Consider the following 24218-nt stretch of genomic DNA (forward strand, 5'->3'; position numbering starts at 1 on the left):
CCCCCCCCCGCCCTCTTTTTGGCAAATCTGACCACGACTCCATTTTGCTCCTCCCTTCAAACAGGATGTACCCGTCTTAAGAACTATTCAGAACTGGTCTGACCAATCGGAATCCACGCTGTTTTGATCACGCGGACTGGGATATGTTCCAGGTAGCATCAGAGAATAATATCGATGTATATGCCGATTCGATGAGTGAGTTTATAAGGAAGTGCATAGGATATGTTGTACCCACTGTGACTATTAAAACCTACCCTAACCAGAAATCGTTGATAGATGGTGGCATTCGCACAAAACTGAAAGCGCGAACCACCGCATTTAACCACGGCAAGGCGACTGCGATTATGGCTGAATACAAACAGTGTAGTTATTCCATCCGCAAGGCAATCAAACAAACAAAATGTCCGTATAGAGACAAAGAGGAGTCGCAATTCAACGGCTCAAACACGAGACGTATGTGGCAGGTTCTACAGACATCACGGGCTTCAAAAGAAAACCAGCTACGTCGTCTTGCTTCCAGATAAACTAAACACTTTCTTTGCCCACTTTGAGGATAGTACAGTGCCACCGACGCGGCCTGCTACCAAGGATTGTGGGCTCCCTTCTCCGTGGTTGATGTGAGTAAGACATTTAAACGTGTTAAACCTCGCAAGGCTAACGGCCCAGATGGCATCCCTAGCCGCGTACTTAGAGCATGCACAGACTAGTTGGCTGGTGTGTTTACGGACATATTCAATCTCTACCTATCCCAGTCTGCTGTCCCCACATGCTTCAAGATGGCCACCATTGTTCCTGTTCCCAAGAAGGCAAAGGTAACTGAACTAAATGACTATCACCCTGTAGCACTCATTTCTGTCATCATGAAGTGCTTTGAAAGGCTAGTCAAGGATCATATCACCTCCACCTTACCTATCACCCTAGACCCACTTCAATTTGCTTACCGCCCCAATAGGTCCACAGACAATGCAATCGCCATAACACTGCACACCGCCCTATCCCATCAAGACAAGAGGAATAACTACGTAAGAATGCTGTTCATTGACTGTAGCTCAGCATTCAACACCATAGTACCCTCCAAGCTCATTAAGCTTGAGGCCCTGGGTCTCAACCCCGCCCTGTGCAATTGGGTCCTGGACTTCCTGACGGGCCGCCCCCAGGTGGTGAAGGTAGTAAACAACATCTCCACTTCGCTGATCCTCAACACTGGGGCCCCACAAGGGTGCGTGCTCAGCCCGCTCCTGTACTCCCTGTTCACCCATGACTGCACGGCCATGCACGTCTCCAACTCAATCATCAAGATTGCAGACAACACAACAGTAGTAGGCTTGATTATCAACAACGACGAGACAGCCTACAGGGAGGAGGTGAGGGCACTCGAAGTGTGGTGTCGGCAAAACAACCTCTCACTCAACGTCAACAAAACAAAGGAGATGATCGTGGACTTCAGGAAACAGCAGAGGGAGCACCCCCATATCCACATCAACAGGACAGCAGTGGAGAATGTGGAAAGTTTTAAGTTCCTCGGCGTACACATCACAGACAAACTGAAATGGTTCAGCCACACAGACAGTGTGGTGAAGAAGGCACAACAGCGCCTCTTCAACCTCAGGAGGCTGAAGAAATTTGGCTTGTCACCTAAAACCCTCACAAACCTTTACAGGTGCACAATTGAGAGCATCCTGTCGGACTGCATCACCACCTGGTACAGCAACTGCACCGCCCACAACGGCAAGGCTCTCCAGAGGGTGGTGCGGTCTGCACAACGCATCACCGGGGGCAAACTACCTGCGCTCCAGGACACCCGATGTCACAGGAAGGCCAAAAAGATCATCAAGTACAACAACCACCCGAGCCACTGCCTGTTCACCCTGCTACCATCCAGAAGGCGAGGTCAGTACAGGTGCATCAAAGCTGGGACCGAGAGACTGATAAACAGCTTTTATCTCAAGGCCATCAGACTGTTAAACAGCCATCACTAACACAAAGAGGTTGCTGCCTACCTACAGACTTGAAATCATTGGCCACTTTAATAAATGGATCACTAGTCACTTTAATAATGCCACTTTAATTATGTTTACATATCTTGCATTACTAATCTCATTTGTATATACTGTATTTTATGCCATCTATTGCATCTTGACCATGCCGCTCTGTCATTGCTCATCCATATATTTATATGTATATATCCTTATTCCATTCCTTTACTTAGATTTGTGTGTATTAGGTAGTTGTTGTGGAATTAGATTACATGTTAGATATTGCTGCGCTGTCAGAACTAGAAGCACAAACATTTCGCTATACTCGCAATAACATCTGCTAACCATGTGTATGTGACCAATAAAATTGTATTTTATTTGATGCAGATAACCATTAACTTCTGATGTAGACCCTAGAATATAACACTCAATATTTCAATAGGATACCTGATAATGAACAATATTCCAAGTTTAGGAGTCAGAACCCAGAGCCTAAGATCACCATACGCAATACCAAGCGTCGGCTGAAGTGGTGTAAAGCTCGGCGCCATTGACTCTGGAGCAGTGGAAATGTGTTCTCTGGAGTGATGAATCACGCTTCATCTCCTGGCAGTCCGATGGACGAATCTGGGTTTGGCGGATGCCAGGAGAACACTATCTGCCCCGAATGCGTAGTGTCAACTGTAAAGTTGGGTGGAGGAGGAATAATGGTCTGGGGCTGTTTTTTCTTGGTTTGGGCTGGGACCCTTAGTTCCAGTTAAGGGAAATCTTAACGCTACAGCATACAATTACATTCGAAATGATTCTGTACTTCCAACTTTCCAACCCCATCCAACACCTTTGGGATGAATTGGAACACCGACTGCGAGCCAGGCCTAATCACCCAACATCAGTGCCTGACCTCACTTATGCTCTTGTGGCTGAATGGAAGCAAGTCTCCTCAACAATGTTCCAATATCTAATGGAAGGTCTTCCCAGAAGAGTGGATGCTGTTATTGCAGCAAAGGGGGGGGGGGGCAGCTCCATATTAATGCCCATGATTTTGGAAATGGATGTTCAATGAGTAGGTTTCCACATACTTTTGGTCATGTAGTGTAGAACGGCTACACTGCTATCAGACTTGCTTTCAATACATTTGATCGGGTCGTGCACAAGGCTTCATACTCTCAGATTATAGGAAATATTTACCAGTTCTTTGGATCATAAACATTACAGCAAATTTATTTAGACATTAAAAGTCCATAGGTTATGTCAGTGATATGGATAATTTTACGTATCTTTCCCTCTTTTCGCACGAGGCAGCTTGAGGTGTCCGAACAGTTTCTTTACTACAGGATCATTCTCCACTACTAGTTAGCTGTTTTCAGTTCATTAACACACACAGGAAGAATATTGCAATACTGTACTTTCCACTGATTCAATTGAACTGCAACTTGTCATGTGCATAACCAGCCTGTAAGGTGGTTCAAACTCTTCCCCTGTTCCCTATCAGTTGCTAGCCTATAAGCCCACATACATATCTATAAATATTAACACATTTCTGTAAAATTGCGAATGTTCACGTTTGAATAATGTATTTGATATCCCTCTCTATCAGCTCCCAGTCCCACCATGGCTATCCACTATCTGGCTACCAAATGTGTGGACATCCACCATCCCCACATTCACCACAAACACATGGGGCCCGAATGGTTGATGCATTTGGGGCCCAAACAGTATCACAAGATCTGTGACTTCGACAAGTCTTTGGGGAAGACTATTGATGTCAACAACATAGTGTTTTCTCTCCATGTTCCCTTTCCCAACAAACAGATGAGCCCCTGGTTCCAGTTCCTGCTGATGGTTCCACAGTTTACATTGGCTTCAGAATAGTCAACCAGATAGGTAAGTGACATTCCATTGTACTGTAGCTTTCACCTGGATACACCTGGTTAGGCTATGTCATGAAAAGAGCAGGTGTTCCTAATTTTTTGTACACTCAGTGTATATCTGGCTGTGTACAGTACATTGAGCATACAAAACATTTAGGACACCTGCTCTTTCCATGACAGACTGGCCAAGTGAATCCAGGTGAAAGCTATAATCTCTTATTGATGTCACTTGTTAAATCCACTTCAATCAGTGTAGATGAAGGGGAGGAGACTGGTTAAAGAAGGATTGTTAAGCCTTGAGACAATTCAGACATGGATTGTGTATGCGTGCCATTCAGGGGGTAAATGGGCAAGACAAAATGCCAGGAGCACCGGTTTTTGTCAAGAACTGCTACCCTGCTAAGTTTTTCATGCTCGACAGCCAACTTGATACAACTGTGGGAAGCATTGGAGTCAACATGGGCCAGCATCCCTGTGGAACGCTTTTGACACCATGGTTAGAGTCCATGGCCCAATGAATTGAGGCTATTCTGAGGGCAAAAGGGGGTGGGGGTGCAACTCAATATTAGGAAGGTGTTCCTAATGTTTGGTATACACAGTATATATCTCAATGGTTAGCATTTTGTATGAGACAGTAAGTGGTGAGTACATGTTCTTTCAGATGATTAAATGAGAATATTTGTACTCTCCTGTGTACACTCTTCTTCAAGATGAGACTGCAAGGAATCACCTCTGCCTACTGGGAGTAGATTGGGCTAATTGTCTTTGGCTTTTCTATCCTCCTTATATTTGACCTGAGTGAGAAGTAGTATTCATCAATTCGTTTTTTATTTTGGCATTAGTTGATCTGTTTCATTTTGACAAAGATAGTATTTGACTCTCAAAAGATAATGGGATGAATCCATTCCACAACATCTGGTCATTAGACTTGGGGACAGAGATAGCAGTATTCTTCAGAAAATAACTGCATCTCTATGTCTATGATACAAACCCACTATTACATTATAATTAGAACTATAATGTTGGGAGCATTTTCCTCATTATCCTTATATTATAAAAAATGACATTGTATTCTCCTTAACCTAAACCAGAGATGGCCTTCATCATTGTGGCTAGTATTTCCTTGTGCCTGTACTTCCTCTTTCTGTGTGTCATGGTTTAGCAGGTATTCTAGAACTTCAGTGGGAAAATAGGCCAACTGCTGGCCATGACAGAAAATAGAAGACCATGACAGAAAACAGGGTGGGTAAAAGGCAATAATTATTCAATTTGTTTTAAAGTGGCACAGTACCACTCCATTACTTTGAGTTTGTCTCAACACTAACAAGTATAGAATCAGTTTACCCTACTCTCAATCCTAAACATAACCATGATGAGGATGAATGAATATCTGTGGTAAGGGCAAACTTCTATCTTTTCTGTCATTGGGCACAGACAGTGCTTCCCAATACCCTTTAGTTTGTCTTAACACTAACATGTCTGTCCTGGTGTTATCAGGGCATTATCTTCACGTTCAAGTTCCTGGTGTTGGACACTCTGGCGTATGCAGCCGTGACTGTCATCTTCTTTATCGTCAGTCAGGTGAGAGCAACAATAATATCCTGGAGTGATGGTGTAACGTCCTGACCAGAGTTCTTATGTGTTTTGCTTGTTTAGTGTTGGTCAGGACGTGAGCTGGGTGGGAATTCTATGTTATGTGTCTAGTTTGTCTGTTTCTGTGTCCAGCCTAATATGGTTCTCAATCAGAGGCAGCTGTCAATCGTTGTCCCTGATTGAGAATCATATATAGGAGGCTTGTTTTGTGTTGGGATTTTGTGGGTGATTGTTTCCTGTCTTCTGTCTTTGTGTTCTGCACCAGATAGGACTGTTTTCGGTTTTCACATTTATTGTTTTTGTTGTTTGTAGTGTTCACACATTCTTTATTAAATATGTTGAACACTAGCTGCGCTGCGTTTTGGTCCTCTCCTTCATCCCAGGAAGAAAACCGTTACAGATGGGTCACATGGGTCAATTTGTTCTGTTTTAAGAGTAGAATAACCATCCCTCTTGTGTAATTCAGATACATTATTTCCTGTTTTGGGGGACAATAAATTCCTATTTTATTGTTTTACATTCTATTGTATTCTACTCCATTCCATTCCACCAGGTTATTGAAGTCTACTGGCGCTTGGGTGACTACTCTTTCTGCTTGGGTGACTACTCTATCCAGATGCACAGTCACAGTGCCTTTCTCACAGGAACCTACGGCATGTGGAACTTTGTGTTGTCCATCCTGTTTCTCTACTCACCCTCCCACAAGACTCACATTGACAAGACAGATAACACCGGATCAACAGGTTAACACCCTCTTCAGACTCTATCAATTTGAATATGTTGTTGAGAGGACAGCATTTAACAATACATAATACATAATAATAAAATAATATCAAATAAAGAAAATACTGTCTCCGCTACGGACTCGGGAGAGGTGAAGGTCAAGAGCCATGCGTCCTCCGAAACACGACGCTGCCAAGCCGGACTGCTCGCTTAACCTGGAAGCCAGCCGCACCAATGTGTCGGAGGAAACACCAAAGTCAGCTTGCAGGCGCCCGGCCCGCCACAAGGAGTCGCTAGAGCGCGATGGGACAAGGAAATTCCGACCAACCAAACCCTTCCCTAACCCGGATGACGCTGGGCCAATTGTGTGCCGCCTCATGGGTCTCCCGGTCACGGCTGGCTGTGACAAAGCCTTGGATCGAACCCGGGTCTGTAGTGACACCTCAAGCACCGCTATGCAGTGCCTTAGACCGCTGCAAAACTTTGAAGGCCCTCATGGTATATTTGTCATGCCCATGTATTTCAGTTTTGTATTGACTGTTAAAGTATGTGTGTGTCAACAAACTTGGACTTAATCAGTATTTTAATAGATGGCCTACATTTAATTTAAACATAGCATATCTTAAAATGTATTTAACCTTTATTTTGACAGGGAGTCAAGGTCTCTTTAATAGATGAGCCCTGTATACACATCAATACACAATAACACATATCAATATACTCTACATGTATCAATTTACAATGCCTTCAGAAAGTATTCAGACCCCTTGACTTTTTCCACATTTTGTTACGTTACAGTCTTATTGTAAAATTGATTAAATAAATGTTTCCCTCATCAATCTACACTCAATACCTCATAATGATAGAAATGATAGAAATTTTTGCAAATGTATAAAAATAGAAATAACTGATTTACATAAGTATTCAGCCCTTTGCTATGAGACTCGAAATTGAGCTCAGGTGCATCCTGTTTCTATTGATCATCCTTGAAATGTTTCTACAACTTGATTGGAGTCCACATGTGGTAAATTCAATTAATTGGACATGATTTGGAAAGGCACACACCTGTCTATATAAGGTCCCACAGTTGACAGTATATGTCAGAGCAAAAACCAAGCTATGAGGTTGAAGGAATTGTCCACAGAGCTCTGAAACAGGATTGTGTCGTGACACATATCTGGGGAAGGGTACCAGAACACTTATGTAGCATTGAAAGTCCCCAAGAACACAATGGCCTCCATCATTCTTAAATGGAAGAAATTCAGAACCACCAAGACTTGGTGGAACCAACCAAGACTTCCTAGAGCTGGCCACCCGGCCAAACTGAGAAATTGGGGGAGAAGAGCCTTGGTCATGGAGGTGACTAACAACCTGATGGTCACTCTGACAGAGCTCAAGAGTTCCTCTGTTGAGGTAGGAGAACCTTCCAGAAGGACAACCATCTCTGCAGCACTCCACCAATCAGGCCTTTATGTTAGAGTGGCCAGACGGAAGCCACTCCTCAGTAAAAGGCACATGACAGCCCGCTTGGAGTTTGCCAAAAGGCACTTAAAGGGCACTCAGACCATGGGAAACAAGATTCTCTGGTCTGATGAAACCAAGATTGAACTCTTTGGCCTGAATGCAGAGCGTCACGTCTGGAGGAAACCTGGCACCACCCTACGGTGCAGCATGCTGTGGGGATGTTTTTCAGCGGCAGAGACTGGGAGACTAATCAGGATCGAGGGAAAGATGAATGGAGCAAAGTACAGAGAGATCCTTGATGAAAACCTGCTCCAGAGCGCTCAGGACCCTAAGCACACAGCCAAGACAACGTAGGAGTGGCTTCGGGACAAGTCTCTGAATATCATTGAGTGGCCCAGACAGAGCCCGGACATGAACCCGATCGAACATCTCTGGAAAGACCTGAAAATAGCCTGACAGAGCTTAAGAGGATCTGCAGAGAAGAATTGGAGAAACTCCCCAAATACAGGTGTGCCAAGCTTGTAGCGTCATACCCAAGAAGACTCAAGGCTTTAATCACTGCCAAAAGTGCTTCCACAAAGTACTGAGTAAAGGGTCTGAATACTTATGTAAATGTGATATATATATTTTTAAGCAATTCTAAAAACCTGTTTTTGCTTTGTCATAATGCAATATTGTGTGTAGATTGATGAGGGAAAAAACTATTTCATACATTTTTGAATTTGGCTGTAACATAACAAATTGTGGAAAAAGTAAAGAGGTCTGAATACTTTCCGAATACACACATCAATATTCACATCGATAAGCCTAATACAGTAGCTATGAGATTGAGGAACAGTCAGGGGGGCAGGCTCACAGGCAGAGGGCGCCCTGTATATAAAGAAGGAGACGTGGAGATAAATTGCACAATTCCAGTCCTCCCTCCAACCAGCGTTCCCACCATTCCATGTATTCAGACAGACCAGAGAGAAAAAAGGTCGTTCCTCCTTTCTGTCTGTCACTCAGCCGTGCAGCTCAACGGAATCGCGGTTGGCTAAAAGTCGAACTAGTCGGTCATAACAGTAGGTTTATGTTAATTAAAAAATATATTAATTACTTTATACCCAAGAAAAGCACGACGGCTCGATTTCAGCGGACTTCAAGATACTTTATCGATTCCAAGAGGCAATGAAAACAGATTTTTCGAAAATTGTGCAGCCCTAGAGATTAAGATTTTGTTTAAGATTTTGCGTTTGTAACAGAGGCCAGCCATAAAGCAGGTGAGTGCAGAGCTATCGGGGTTAGATTAATGAGAACAGAATATACATCATTCTAATTATATTGGCGTTAAGAGCACATGTAACTAAACTTCTACAGATTATAGTTGGTATGGATGTGTAGGATTAGGATACCTGCCTTTTTGTTACACGTCGGGTTTCTCTCACGCCTGCCTGCGTGATGCCGTTGTCTTGCCATATGGTCAGTCTCTTATCCCATGTGGGTTTAAGCAAATGTGTAGCATCACTGTTTTACTCCAGCGCCAGCATAGTATATGTTCTTCTAATATATACATGTTTTTGTAATTGCATAGTAATGGAGTTTTTGCTGTTGGATAGAACAACTTGATGTTATCCTTTATGCTGTCTTCTACAGAGAAACTCAGACCCACACATGTCTTGGGTTGAATAAAACACCAATAATAATCTTTAATAATAAATCAATGTATGGCCCATCTCTACCTTATGTTTGTGTGTGGTGCCTTGAGGGTCAGCACACACTGCGGATATCAGCCTTTTTTGAATAAATGTGATGAGTCTGAACTTGTGACCGTTGATGTGTAGTTCCAGAGACAGTGCAAGGATAAATGGACAAATCTGGAACTTGCTCTGTGTTCAATGTTTTAAGATTTTTTTTCCATCTCTGCTAAATGGTAAATCTAGTTTTTTTCCCTCTCTGCTAAATGGTAAATCTAGATCTTTTTTTCATCTCTGCTAAATGGTAAATCTAGATATTTTTTCATCTCTGCTAAATGGTAAATCTAGATATTTTTTTCATCTCTGCTAAATTATAAATCTAGATATTTTTTTTTCATCTCTGGTAAATGGTAAATATAGATCTTCATCTTCTCAGGAAGTGATCATAACTTCTTAGAAAAAAAGGTGCTGTATCTCGAACCTTAAAGGGTTCTTTGGCTCTCTCCATAGGATAACCCTTTGAAGAACCCATTTTGGTTCCAGGTAGAACCCTTTTTGATTCCAGGTAGAAATCTTTTGGGTTCCATGTAGAACCCTTTCCATAGAGGGTTCTACGTGGAACAAAAAATGGTTCTACCTGTAACTTAAAAGGGTTATCCTATGGGGACAGCCGAAGAGCTGTTTTGGAACCCTTTTTTCTGAGAGTGTATGAATGCTGTTTCACCAGTCTGGTCTGGTTGAGCCTGTAAGGTACTGTGACCAGTTCAGACACCTGCACTGTCATGTCCAAGACTTTATAAGATGACCTGTAATGGAATTAACAAGAATAGCACATCTTCTTTAACTGTTTCCTAGTGTTGCCAAAGTTGACTTGAAAGCAGTAACCTTGGTTCAGAATGATGTCTGTCTGAAAGGCCTGATGAAGATTCACCATTATTAGTGTGTCGGTGTTCTTTGCCCACTAGACTTACAGTACATGTACCAGAAATTAATATCTTCTTTCACCTTCAAAAGGTCTGAGCCTGTTCATGCCATGCAAGATTTTTGAATGTAGAAATATAATGTAATTATATTAGAAACCACTGCTGTAGATCATTTAAGGTGAATCAAAAGGTCAGGCGAGAAGTGGAGTAACCACCTGTGGCTTTGTGTCCCAAATGGCACCCTATTATGTAATGCACTTATTTTGATACTTAAGTATATTTAAAACCAAATACTTTTAGACTTTTACTCAAGTAGTATTTTACTGGGTGACTTTCACTTTTACTTGAGTCATTTTCTATTTAGATATCTTTACTTTTCCTCAGGTATGACAATTGGGTACTTTTTCCACCACTGCACACACACACAAAGTTCATGACTCTGATAGGTTCTAACAAGGGTTGGTTGACAGACAAAACCAAACAAAGGATGTTCCTCCTCATATTAAACCAATAGCTGTGGCTTGCCAGTGTAACTGGTGTTGACGAATAGAAGAGTGGGAGAGGGGCATGGGGGCAGAGAATTAAGGAAAAGAACAGTTAGCACAATCATCCCCTTGTTATCCCTTATGTGTAGTTTGATCTCTGTTAATCCATGCCATGTTAACTGAATCATCAAACCAGATTAAGGCAGGGGGAACTAAAACCTGTCAGAATCACAGGAACTTCAAACTGATTCAAAAACTGCATCCCAAATAGATCCCTATTCCCTATATAGGCTAGTGCATTAGGGCTCTGTTCAAAAGTATAGATAATCACTAAAATATACTGAAGTATCAAAAGTAAAAGTATAAATCATTTAAAATTCCTTATATTAAGCAAACCAGATGGCACAATTTTCTTGTTTAAAAAATGTAAGCATAGCCAGGGGCACTTTCCAACACTCACACATAATAAAAAAAACGAAGCCTTCATGTTTAGTGAGTCCGCCAGATCAGAGGCAGTAGAGATGACTAGGGGTGTTCTCTTGATAAGTGCGTGAATTGGACCATTTTCCTGCAAAGCATTCAAAATGTAATGAGTACTTTTGGGTGTCATGAAAAATGTATGGAGAAAAACATACATTGTTTTCTTTAGGAATGTAGGGAAGTAAAAGTAGTCAAAAATATAAATAGTAAAGTACAGATACGCCCAGAAATGACTTAAGTAGTACTTTAATGTATTTTTACTTAAGTACTTTACACCACTGTGTATGTGTGTATCAAAGTGATGAAGTTATTCTGACGCTGTGACTCAAGGCAGCACTCTGTTCAACACCAAAAGGCTGGGCATGCAGAATGTTAGAATGATACATTTTTGAGTGGTTTCTACTTAACCAGCCTCATCATAGACAGACTCCTCACAGGTTATTGTATTTTAAAGCATGATCTACAGTGATGCCTTTGCACTAGGCTACTCCAGCTCCTATGCCAAACTGCATCCCATAGGGCAAAACTGTCTGAAATGTTCGTAAACTGGTTGTAATGATGTTATTTCAAACATCGTTGCCCTTTGGAATTGGGTTATGTTGTAAACACTGTATATATCTGCATGCAAGTTGAGGAAAGCCTATAGGTTTGTCTGTATTCCTTTATGGGTGGCCCCAGTTGAGCATTTGAATCGCAGCCAGTCCCAGCAGGGCATCCAGATTTCAGTGGTCTTTTTGTTGTGTCTCAACAACCCAGTCAGACCCCACTGTGTCATTAGTTTGTTTGTGAACTCAACTGTTCCTTTGGCTGTGTTGTTTTTACTCTCAGTCTCTGAAAGAGTTTTGAGTTCCTCAAGCAGCCAGATAAGAGATTATGCTGTGCCCTGCCGTTGTGTGGGCCTACAGTGGTTAGAAAGTTCAGTGTATGGAACAACCAGCCAGACATACTGAACACTGACTATAACAATAACACTAAATTCTAAAGCTTATTTGAACTAATGTCCACTGAATATGTAGGTCTACCTGTTGATGGGTTTTAGGGATTATTGTCGATCCAACTTGAGGAAAGGTTTAGTGATTTATGAGACGTTACAGTCAGTAATATGTGATTAAACCTGCTGAATCACAGAGGAATGACAAACAGCTTGTAATAGCAGGAAGCAACCAAAACAGGGTTAAAACGGACAATTTCACCTTTTCCCCCTGGGGCTCCGAAAGCGTAGCTCTTTTATCCGGAATGGGGCGGAATGATGACATCATAGGTAGCGTTGCCTGGACAACTGAGCAGCGTAGATGGAATTAAAAGCCTCCATGCCACTCCTCATCTGTATCATTGGGTTAGCAGGGCGTCTCCCATTCATTCACACCAACAGATACACACACACACACGCACGCACACAGGTACACACACAACACACACAAGAACAACACGCACGACATGTACACACGTGTGTGTATGTCGTGTGTGTTGTTTGTGTGCGCGTTGTGTTGTGTGTGTGTGTGTGTGTGTGTGTGTGTGTGTGTGTGTGTGTGTGTGTGTGTGTGTGTGTGTGTGTGTGTGTGTGTGTGTGTGTGTGTGTGTGTGTGTGTGTGTGTGTGTGTGTGTGTGTGTGTGTGGAACGAACAGCTGACTGAAGACAGGACAGCCGGGTGTTTGTGCGGTTGAGTCCGTTTCTGCGATAACATTGACTCTTAACAACGTGATGAAACTTTGTTGCCCCTTGCTGGAACAAGCAAAGTGTTGTAGCAAAGGATGAAAATGGGCTTAGAAACTCTAACCCTGGAAATTTGACTGATAAACTCATGCGTACACTCGCAATGTCTGCCTGGTATTGTGATGCAATATTGACCATCGTAATGTAGCATGTTCATTCAAATGATGTTATCTGATGTGGCTCATGCAATGGAGTCTATTTTTTGCAACGTCAGTTGAGTTGAATCAACAAATCACAGCACATATTGATGGGTACACTTCCTGGTTTTACTTCCTGCTTCGCTCCTATGGGTACACTCGCAATGGCCACCAGTCCACCCATTATGCCATAATGTATTTGCTATTTGAACGGTTATTATGGAGACCCCGGTCATTTGGCTGACCAATTACCATCATCCAAAATTCCATTACCGTTACATCCCTACTGTAACGTCGACGCAGGGAGTCAGGGAACAGGTGCAGTTAGTGAGTTTAATATTAACGAACATAGAACGATACAAAACAAAAGAAATGTCTGACAAGAAAACATAACCAATACTGTTTGATAATAAAAGAGTGCTATATAAAGGGTAAGTAATCAGGGAGTAATGAAGTTCAGGTGTGACTGATGATGAGTCGCAAATGTGCGTAAAGATGGGTTGCCAGGACCGGTGGTTAGTAGAACGGCGATGTCGAGCGCCGGGGAGCGGGAGTAGACGTGACACCTACGTTGGGCTCCCTAGTGGAACACAGGTGAAAATCGCTTTCTGTTCCCATGAATGAATGGTATTTAAAGAGACTAGTCCACTTGGAGTGGTGTGTGTGTGTGACTGTGTGTGTGGGGTGAGGTGGGGAGGTGGGGTGATGGAAGGAAGTTCTTTTTGGAAGCTGACATCAGTGTGAAGTTGGGGGCCAATCTGGTGCTGTTGTTGGAGTGCCATTCTGTTGTGTCTGAGTCAATGAATGAGCTTTATTATAATTCCAAGCCCTGCCGCTCTGTATGCCCAAACCTGTTCAACCCAATAGTGGCAGGTCATACTGCATCATAATAACAGTACATGATTCTTCACCCTTTAAAGGCACTCCCACAAGCATTTCTTGATCTTGTGATTACTGTACAGAATGAATTACACACACAATCGTGTCTAAAAACAAACAAATGCCAATCAGGGCATCTGTTCTCCTTCTTCATCTCTGACTTTGCACTTGCCCCCCCCCCCCCCCCCCCCCAGTTCTCCAAAACTAAAACAGACAAGTGTTCGGGCCACACTGTTGACTGGACGCAAAGGAGTGTGTGTTGTTTGTATGTGTGTGTGTGTGTGTGTGTTGTTTGTGTGTGTGTGTGTGTGTGTGTGTGTGTTGTGTGCAGTGCTTTTTGTAAGTACATGGAGTAGCCAGCCAAATAGAAAAAGTTGCCAGCCAGGGAGTTCCTGTCTGAGGGGGCATGCCCCCCACAATATGTGTTTTGCAGAACAAGCTCTATTTTGGTGGCCTCTGGTACATTCTAATGCCTTGATTCCAGCTGAAATACACAGCTACATTATTGAATACTTTAATGACTTTACCTCCCAGATTGGTAAAATGAGTTGTGGTATAGAAAGACATGACTTTACAATTAAAATGACTGAAAATGTATCAATTCAGTGTGCTGTTAGTTGTTTTGGATATTGTTTAGGCCTAGGCCTATATGATCAGGACTAAGTAAGGTTATTGTTAAAAAAAGGCTATCTTAATTAAAGTCATATTTACAGTTGTACTGCAACATATATGAAATCAAATCAAATCAAATTTGATTTCTCACATACACATGGTTAGCAGATGTTAATGCGAGTGTAGCGAAATGCTTGTGCTTCTAGTTCCGACAATGCAGTAATAACCAACGAGTAATCTAACAAAACAATTTCACACCAACTACCTTATACACACAAGTGTAAAGGGATGAAGAATATGTACATAAAAATATATGAATGAGTGATGGTACAGAACGGCATAGGCAAGATGCAGTAGATGGTATAGAGTACAGTATATACATATGAGATGAGTAATGTAGGGTATGTAAACATATAACAGTGGCATTGTTTAAAGTGGCTAGTGATACATGTATTACATAAAGATGGCAAGATGCAGTAGATGGTATAGAGTACAGTATATACATATGAGATGAGTAATGTAGGGTATGTAAACATTATATTAAGTGGCATTGTTTAAAGTGGCTAGTGATACATTTTTTACATACATTTTTCCATTATTAAAGTGGCTGGAGTTGAGTCAGTATGTTGGCAGCAGCCACTCAATGTTAGTGGTGGCTGTTTAACAGTCTGATGGCCTTGAGATAGAAGCTGTTTTTCAGTCTCTCGGTCCCTGCTTTGATGCACCTGTACTGACCTCGCCTTCTGGATGATAGCGGGATGAACAGGCAGTGGCTCGGGTGGTTGTTGTCCTTGATTATCTTTTTGTCCTTCCTGTGACATCGGGTGGTGTAGGTGTCATGGAGGGCAGGTAGTTTGCCCCCAGTGATGCGTTGTGCATCACCTCACTACCCTCTGGAGAGCCTTACGCTTGTGGGCGGAGCAGTTGCCGTACCAGGCGGTGATACAGCCCGACAGGATGCTCTCGATTGTGCATCTGTAAAAGTTTGAGTGCTTTTGGTGACAAGCCGAATTTCTTCAGCCTCCTGAGGTTGAATAGGCGCTGCTGCGCCTTCTTCACCACGCTGTCTGTGTGGGTGGACCAATTCAGTTTGTCCATGATGTGTACGCCAAGGAACTTAAAACTTACTACCCTCTCCACTACTGTCCCGTCGATGTGGATAGGGGGGTGCTCCCTCTGCTGTTTCCTGAAGTCCACAATCATCTCCTTTGTTTTGTTGACTTTGAATGTGAGGTTCTTTTCCTGACACCGCACTCTGAGGGCCCTCACCTCCTCCCTGTAGGCCGTCTCGTCGTTGTTGGTAGTCAAGCCTACCACTGTAGTGTCGTCTGCAAACTTGATGATTGAGTTGGAGGCGTGCATGGCCACGCAGTCGTGGGTGAACAGGGAGTACAGGAGAGGGCTCAGAACGTACCCTTGTGGGGCCCCAGTGTTGAGGATAAGCGGGGTGGAGATGTTGTTACCTACCCTCACCACCTGGGGGCGGCCCGTCAGGAAGTCCAGCACCCAGTTGCACAGGGCGGGGTCGAGACCCAGGGTCTCGAGCTTGATGACGAGTTTGGAGGATACTATGGTGTTAAATGCTGAGCTGTAGTCGATGAACAGCATTCTCACATAGGTATTCCTCTTGTCCAGATGGGTTAGGGCAGTGTGCAGTGTGGTTGCGATTGCGTCGTCTGTGGACCTATTGGGGCGGTAAGCAAATTGGAGTGGGTCTAGGGTGTCAGGTAGGGTGGAGGTGATATGGTCCTTGTCTAGTCTCTCAAAGCACTTCATGATGACGGAAGTGAGTGCTACGGGGCGGTAGTCGTTTAGCTCAGTTACCTTAGCTTTCTTGGGAACAGGAACAATGGTGGCCCTATTGAAGCATGTGGGAACAGCAGCCTGGGATAAGGTTGATTGAATATGTCCGTAAACACACCAGCCAGCTGGTCTGCGCATGCTCTGAGGACGCAGCTGGGAATGCCGACTGGGCCTGCAGCCTTGCGCGGGTTAACATGAATTGCCACAATGATGTTTTCTTGCTCTGCTGCTGTGGACACCTTTGAATCCTAGGAAAATACAACAAGATCTTTGGTTTACTTGTCCTGATGCAATACCATGGACATATCTACGTTGTATGATTTATGAATAGGAGATGAACTTTATTCAGTCAGTTTGACACCTTTTATAAACTAGTCATCACTTCCTGTTCGGTCATCAATCAAAGAACAGTAAATAGCCTATGCTCCCGACTCCGTGGCTGGCTATAGTAGAACCTATGAAACAGGCGAAAGAAAATAATTGAATGTGCCACAAAACAATAATTAAGTAGATTTCAACTCATTGTCCCCACGTACATTACATGGGACATGTAAATTCACTTACAGGAGACGATGAAGAAGCATCCTGCTCTCCCTCCGTGAAAATCGGTAGAAAGCTATACAGACTTTTCTGACTAACGAATTGAAACGTTAAAATTGAATAGAAGCCTAGTTAATTAATGAAGTGGAAAAAGTACCCGGCTAACAATGAGTCTGTTATCGGCTATTTGGCCGACGGCCGGTGCTTATGGAAAACACTGTGTGTGTGTGTCCATGTGCTATGTGTTCATCTGTGGTCTGCAGACAGCAGTGGTGGAGCTGCTGAAGCAGAACAGTCCAGTTCTGCAGCCTCTGCACTTGCTTGTTGGATGTCCTTGTGTCACTCCCCTGTAGAGGCAGACATACATCCTGGTCCCTTCTAAGTGAAGGTCAATCAGGACTATCTAGGGTGTGTTTTGAATACAGGGTCATGGGTGTGTTGTAAATGCAGACTAATGGCTGAACTATAGTACTGTACTGTAGCTGACAGTGCTCAACATTAGCTAGGTCACCTCCAGACAATACGATGTCAGACAGAGAGCCTTGTTGTGAACCACAGACGGTGTGGAAGCTGTTGTCACACAGTTGTGATGGGGTATTTATAGACTCCTGCTTTGTGTGTGCTTGCGCTAGCTCTCCCGCCTCTCCCCTAACGTCATCCAGGACCCAGCCTCCTGCCGACCAATGTATTGGGCAGACACACAGCCACAGTTATATTATATACATTCAGTCTGTTTCCTACGTGCGTCTCTAATAAAGAACACCACAATTTACTCTTTAACTAACTCCTACTACTCCTTTCCCTATTCACTTCGTCCCATGAGTCATTAGTGCTTACCTGTAGGGGCCTTGACTGACTGACTTGTAGTGAGTGCATACATTCCCCATGGGAATTGAACCTACGACCCTGGTGTTGCTAGGACCATGCTCTTACCACCTGAGCCACACAGGACCACAGGAAGAGGTTGCCCCCCCAAGCACCCCAATCCTTTTTAGTCTAGGACTAGGCTTAAATGGTGTCCGGGACACCAGCTCTTAGATATCTCGAGCTAACCTTAGAGGGGCCACACCCATGCACTAGTTCTCACCTGAGAGCAGAGCAGGCCTTGGTGACATTGGAGCTGGTCAGTGGGAAAGATGAAGCTCTGGATAAATAGTATTATGCAAGCCACTTACTCTTAATAACACATCTCTAGGCCAAATGCTACTCACCCTCAGGCTGTATCTCAAATGGTACCCTATTCCGTACACAGTGCACTACGTAGAGCCTTTTGGGTTCTGGTCAAAAGTTATGCACTATAGGGAATAGGGGGCCATTTGGGAAGCAGACAGTCACTACAAGAGTAGACAGACAGCTTGTTGCGTGTTTTTTACAAGTCTGTTACGTGTCAGAGCAGAGAATCCAGTGGGCACTGGCCAGTGCCATGGTGATGCTGCTGTTTACGTGGATGCGTGGTGGTGGCCACAATAGCTGAGCTAAGGGTGCGTCTTAAATGGCACCTTATTTCCTGTATATTACACTACTTTTATTGCACTATAAAGGGAAAGGGTGCTATTTTGGATGCACACTAAAGACTGGAGAAGCCATAGCAAAGGGAAGTAACAGGTTGCTTAGCAACTGCCAGACACAGTGGGTATTAAAATATCTTTACATCTTACAATAAAATACATACATCGATTGAGTCTAAGAACTACAGTACTGTCACGTTCCTGACCTTATTTCCTTTGTTCAGTCTTTGTTTAGTTGGTCAGGACGTGAGCTGGGTGGGCATTCTATGTTATGTGTTTCTATGTTTGGTTTAGGGTTGTCTGATTTGCCTGATATGGTTCTCAATCAGAGGCAGGTGTTTTACATTGTCTCTGATTGGGAACCATATTTAGGTAGGCTGTTCTCACTGTTTGTTTGTGGGTGATTGTTCCTGTTCGTGCGTTCATTGTTTTTCATTTGTTCACATGTTCAGGACTGTTAGCGTCGTTGGTTTCGTTTTGTTTATTGTTTTGTTCGTCTAGAAAAGTATTCTAATAAATATGGATACATACCACGCTGCGTTTTGGTCCTCCGATCCTTCTAACTTATCCTCCTCAGACGAGGAGGATTACGACGAGCGTTACAAGTACATAATATTTGTTCATGTTCTACCTCAATTTCCTCGTACCCTTGCACATCAACTTGTACTGGTACCTCTTGTATAAAGCCAAGTTATCATTACTCATTGTGTATCTATTATTACTTTATTATGTGTTTTTCTTTTCTATTATTTCTCTATTTTCTTTCTCTCTGCATTGTTGGGAAGGGCCCGTAAGCATTTCACTGTTAGTCTACGCCTGTTGTTCCTAGGTTACCATGGTTGGATTGTATTGGGTTGGCATAATGCATGTTGTTACTGGTCATTTCTATGTAAAAGGACCCATAAGCACAAAAATGTTACATTTATAGGAGCATATAACATTTGGTGTCAAATGAAAGCTAAGAGTCTATATTTTTGGGAAATGAAGGCATACATACATTTTTCAACTATTTTCCATTCTAAAAATGGAATAAGCTACGGCTTTGATTTCTGGTCACACAGATGGAAAAGGGGTCTTAAAAAACATCTACTAGAAAAAGTCTTAAAAGGTCTTAGAAATACATCATACATAAAAACCCAATCATGTTGAAGTAAAGGCAACTAATATCAATATTTATATTTGGTTTTGCAGAAATGATTTGCCTTTTGTAAGTTAAAAAAACACTGCCTAGTGTCTTGTCATTCTGTTACCAAAAACCCACATATGTTTCAGATATTTTCTAATTTCTCTCCCTCATGAGGAAGTTCACAGAAGTAACAAGTAAAGGTAGACCTAACAATGAGTTATAGTGTTTTTACTGATAACAATTGTGTTTATGAATTATTAAGTGATTAAAACGCATCACTCTGTTACAAAATCAGAAACAGAGTGACCGAAAAATCAGTAACAGAATGACTGCAATTGAATTGGCCACAACGGGAAATCATAGTAGTCACAAACCGTAGTTGCAGTAGAGCACAGTAGAGCACAGTAGAGCACAGTAGAGCACAGTAGAGCACAGTAGAGCACAGTAGAGCACAGTAGAGCACAGTAGAGCACAGTAGAGCACAGTAGAGCACAGTAGAGCACAGTAGAGCACAGTAGAGCACAGTAGAGCACAGTACAGCACAGTTCAGCACAGTAGTTGCAGTAGAGCACAGTAGAGCACAGTAGAGCACAGTAGAGCACAGTAGAGCACAGTAGAGCACAGTTCAGTACAGTAGATGTCTATGATTGGTACAGATATGCTTACGTTTTGATAACCGTGTAAATCTCTCTAGGACAAGGTGACTTTTAGCAATATATTCGCCTGTATTTACCCCCCAAAAATGAAACGCTAATGTGGCTGTTAAAAAGAGCTACAAATGCCATGATGATCTGGATGAGATTGCTGAATCGAGGCAAAGGTATGGATCTCTGGATTAACTATCTAATGTTAGCTACATTTTGTAATTAATAAATTGGTAAAATGGCTTTTTAAATAAACAATTCTGTGAACTGTCTTGTGCAGGTTTTAAATTGACCTAATACCTGTTAGCAAAAGTGTCAGCTAGAGATGACGAGCAGGAGCTTGCAGGGATTTATTTGTAGTCTTCCATGACGCTAATTAGCATGTTTGAATCTGAGAGTAAATAGAGCTGAAATATATTGCTAAAAGTCACCTTGTCCGAGAGAGATTTGCATGGTTATCAAAACGTCATGCCAGGGTAAGCCTACACAAAACACAGCCCTTATTTTAAGTGTTTCTAAAATCCCCTATGGGGAAAATGAATGGTGCAAAAACGATTGGAACCATTTCCCTGTTTGACCGCTAGGTTTTATGGGTATTATGACACCTCCACTGTGGGGCTCTATTGCCATATGGGAACCTAAATATTTATGAATTACTGGTAGATAATGTGTCCTTCTTGGAATATTCAGAAAGAACAACACCATGCCTGCATCCCAAATGGCACCCTATTATTCCCTTTATTATTCATTACTTTTTTCCCCCTTTCAAGTTGATACAAGGAATGAAAATGTAAACTTTGTCGTTATCATGAAGAGTTTATTTTAGTTTCAAGCCTTCTAGAGACACCAAAAGTGTGGCCTATCATCATATTTGAATCACTGAAGTAAAATAATAGTGTAGTATTTGAACGTTGCTAGCCATTACACTTTATGACCTGTTATTTTGTTTAAACGTTTCATCTGGAGTGGCGCTCTCTCTGGTCTCCATGACGAGTTTCCTGCCCGCTTCCTAGTGATCCAGAAACCCACAAATGGCCCCAGCCCTTTAGAGAAGTAGCTTGGTGGCATTTTACACACAAACACGCACGCACGTGCTCAAAGGCTCCTCTGACTGTAACTGTAACCATTCCAGAAGGGACTAGGCTACTCTTGTCTTTTTCTCCTGTGTTTTGGGACTTTCCTTCCCAGTGACCCATAAAACAAAACAATGCCTCTGATACTGAATACTTGCTTTGCTATGTCTGTTGCTCCGTTGCTGTAGCCCGCTCCAACTAACTGACCTATCTTTGACCCATTAAACAAAATACCTCCCTGATGCTGAATTCTTGATTTGCTCTGTCTGTTACGGTTTACTCAAAATGTTGGTAGATGTTTGCCCGAAACAAATTGCTCCATTTATGGCCATTAAGTCCTGAATATTTAAGCCATTTCAGCTCAGATGGACCCAAAGTGCTAAACACTGAATGACAGCAGGCTTACTGCACCCACACTAAGAAAAAAAGCTTATATCCAGAACCTAAAAGGGTTCTTCAGTTGTCCCCATAGGAGAAAAAAGGGGAACCCTTTTTGGTTCCAGGTCAAACTATTTTGGGTTCCATATAAAACCCTTTCCACAGAGGGTTCTACATGGAACCCAAAAGAGTTCTACCTGGAACCAAAAAGGGTTCCCCTATTGGGACAGCCGAATAACTCTTTTGGAACCGTGGGAGATTGCACTAAACCTATGGGAGATCAATGAGGACCAAAAATTGTCCTATGCACCCAATAACACCCAATAACTGTTCTGATTGTTTTATGGGTTTAGCTTATAGATCTTAGATGGTCCAGTTGGCCCACCAGACTCTCCCCAGCTCCTCTTGTCATCATTGACTGTTCAAAAGTGAGTGACATTGTTTCATTTGCTCAGTATGGAGAGTGCCATATATGTCCTCCACTGTAACAAGATCCTCCGGGCTATAGATAAGAGGAAAGTGTTGTGTTGATTCAGAGAGCATACACACACAACACTACAGATAAATCTGGGATCAGCTCTGAAACAGACGTTGGTCTGACTGGTTTCACTGGAATGTGTTGAAGAATGATAGACTCTGAATGACTGGCAAGTTGAAGCTGAGGATGACTCCACCCGAAATTGTGTGGTCACCAGTCATTGTTTACTGTACTTCAAACAGGATGAGACAGCCTATGCTACTCTCTTGACTCTGATGATGACATGGGTCATCATCACAAGTTACACAGGATATGAATGTAATCTATTTCTTTCTATTTCTTTCAAATTCCACAACAAAACGTAATACACACAATCTAGTCAAGGAATGGGAGGAGACTAAATAAGTATAAAATATATGGGTGAGCAGTGACAGGGCGGCTAAGATGCAATAGATAGTAAAGAATAGATAGTAAAGGATACAGTATACAGTATATACAGTCGTGGCCAAAAGTTTTGAGAATTACACAAAAATTAATTTTCACCAAGTCTGCTGCCTCAGTTTGTATAATGGCAATTTGCATATACTCCAGAATGTTATGAAGAGTGATCAGATGAATTGCAATTAATTGCAAAGTCCCTCTTTGCCATGCAAATTAACTGAATCCCCCCAAAACATTTCCACTACATTTCAGCCCTGCCACAAAAGGACCAGCTGACATCATGTCAGTGATTCTCTCGTTAACACAGGTGTGAGTGTTGACGAGGACAAGGCTGGAGATCACTCTGTCATGCTGATTGAGTTCGAATAACAGACTGGAAGCTTAAAAAGGAGGGTGGTGCTTGGAATCATTGTTCTTCCTCTGTCAACCATGGTTACCTGCAAGGAAACACGTGCCGTCATCATTGCATTGCACAAAAAGGGCTTCACAGGCAAGGATATTGCTGCCAGTAAGATTGCACCTAAATCAACCATTTATCGGATCATCAAGAACTTCAAATAGAGCGGTTCAATTGTTGTGAAGGCTTCTGGGTGCCCAAGAAAGTGCATCTGCACGCACAGTGAGGCGAAGACTTTTAGAGGATGGCCTGGTGTCAAGAAGGGCAGCAAAGAAGCCACTTCTCTCCAGGAAAAAAATCAGGGACAGACAGATATTCTGCAAAAGGTACAGGGATTGGACTGCTGAGGACTGGGGTAAAGTCATTTTCTCTGATGAATCCCCTTTCCGATTGTTTGGGGCATCCGGAAAAAAGCTTGTCCGGAGAAGACAAGGTGAGCGCTATACCATCAGTCCTGTGTCATGCCAACAGTAAAGCATCCTGAGACCATTCATGTGTGGGGTTGCTTCTCAGCCAAGGGAGTGGGCTCACTCACAATTTTGCCTAAGAACACAGCCATGAATAAAGAATGGTACCAACACATTTTCCGAGAGCAACTTCTCCCAACCATCCAGGAACAGTTTGGTGACGAACAATGTCTTTTCCAGCATGATGGAGCACCTTGCATTAAGGCAAAAGTGATAACTAAGTGGCTCGGGGAACAAAACATCGATATTTTGGGTCCATGGCCAGGAAACTCCCCAGACCTTAAACGTGTTAACCCTCGCAAGGCTGCCGGCCCAGACGGTATCCCTAGCCGCATCCTCAGAGCATGCACAGACCAGCTAGCTGGTGTGATTCGGTACATATTCAATCAATCTCTTTCCCAGTCTGCTGTCCCCACATGCTTCACCTCCACCCTACCTGTCACCCTAGACCCACTCCAAATTGCTTACCGCCCCAATAGGTCCACAGACGATGCGATCGCCAACACACTGCACACTGCCCTATCCCATCTGGACAAGAGGAATACCTATTTAAGAACGCTGTTCATTGACTACAGCTCAGCACTCAACACCATAGTACCCTCCAAACTCATCATTAAGCTTGAAACCCTGGGTCTCGACCCCGCACTGGTCAACTGGGTCCTGGACTTCCTGACGGGCTGCCCCCAGGTGGTGAAGGTAGTAAACAACATCTCAACTCCGCTGATCCTCAACACTGGGGCCCCACAATGGTGCGTTCTCAGCCCTCTCCTGTACTCCTTGTTCACCCATGACTGTGTGGCCATGCACGCCTCCAACTCATCAAATTTGCACTA

General features: G+C 43.0%; 1 protein-coding gene across 2 annotated transcripts in view; it reads left to right on the plus strand.

Moving 5' to 3' along the window:
• The first annotated feature begins 8553 nt into the window (after nucleotides 1-8553).
• The window catches only part of gng12b (guanine nucleotide binding protein (G protein), gamma 12b), a 69435-nt gene continuing 53770 nt past the window's right edge, over nucleotides 8554-24218 (plus strand). For both annotated transcript variants that reach the window (XM_071345981.1, XM_071345980.1), the window contains exon 1: nucleotides 8554-8886. The gene's annotated coding sequence lies outside the window, so the exon portion shown is untranslated. The remainder of the gene's footprint in view (nucleotides 8887-24218) is intronic.

The sequence above is a fragment of the Salvelinus alpinus genome, chromosome 16, assembly GCF_045679555.1.
Source record: "Salvelinus alpinus chromosome 16, SLU_Salpinus.1, whole genome shotgun sequence".
NCBI classification, from domain to species: Eukaryota; Metazoa; Chordata; class Actinopteri; order Salmoniformes; family Salmonidae; genus Salvelinus; species Salvelinus alpinus.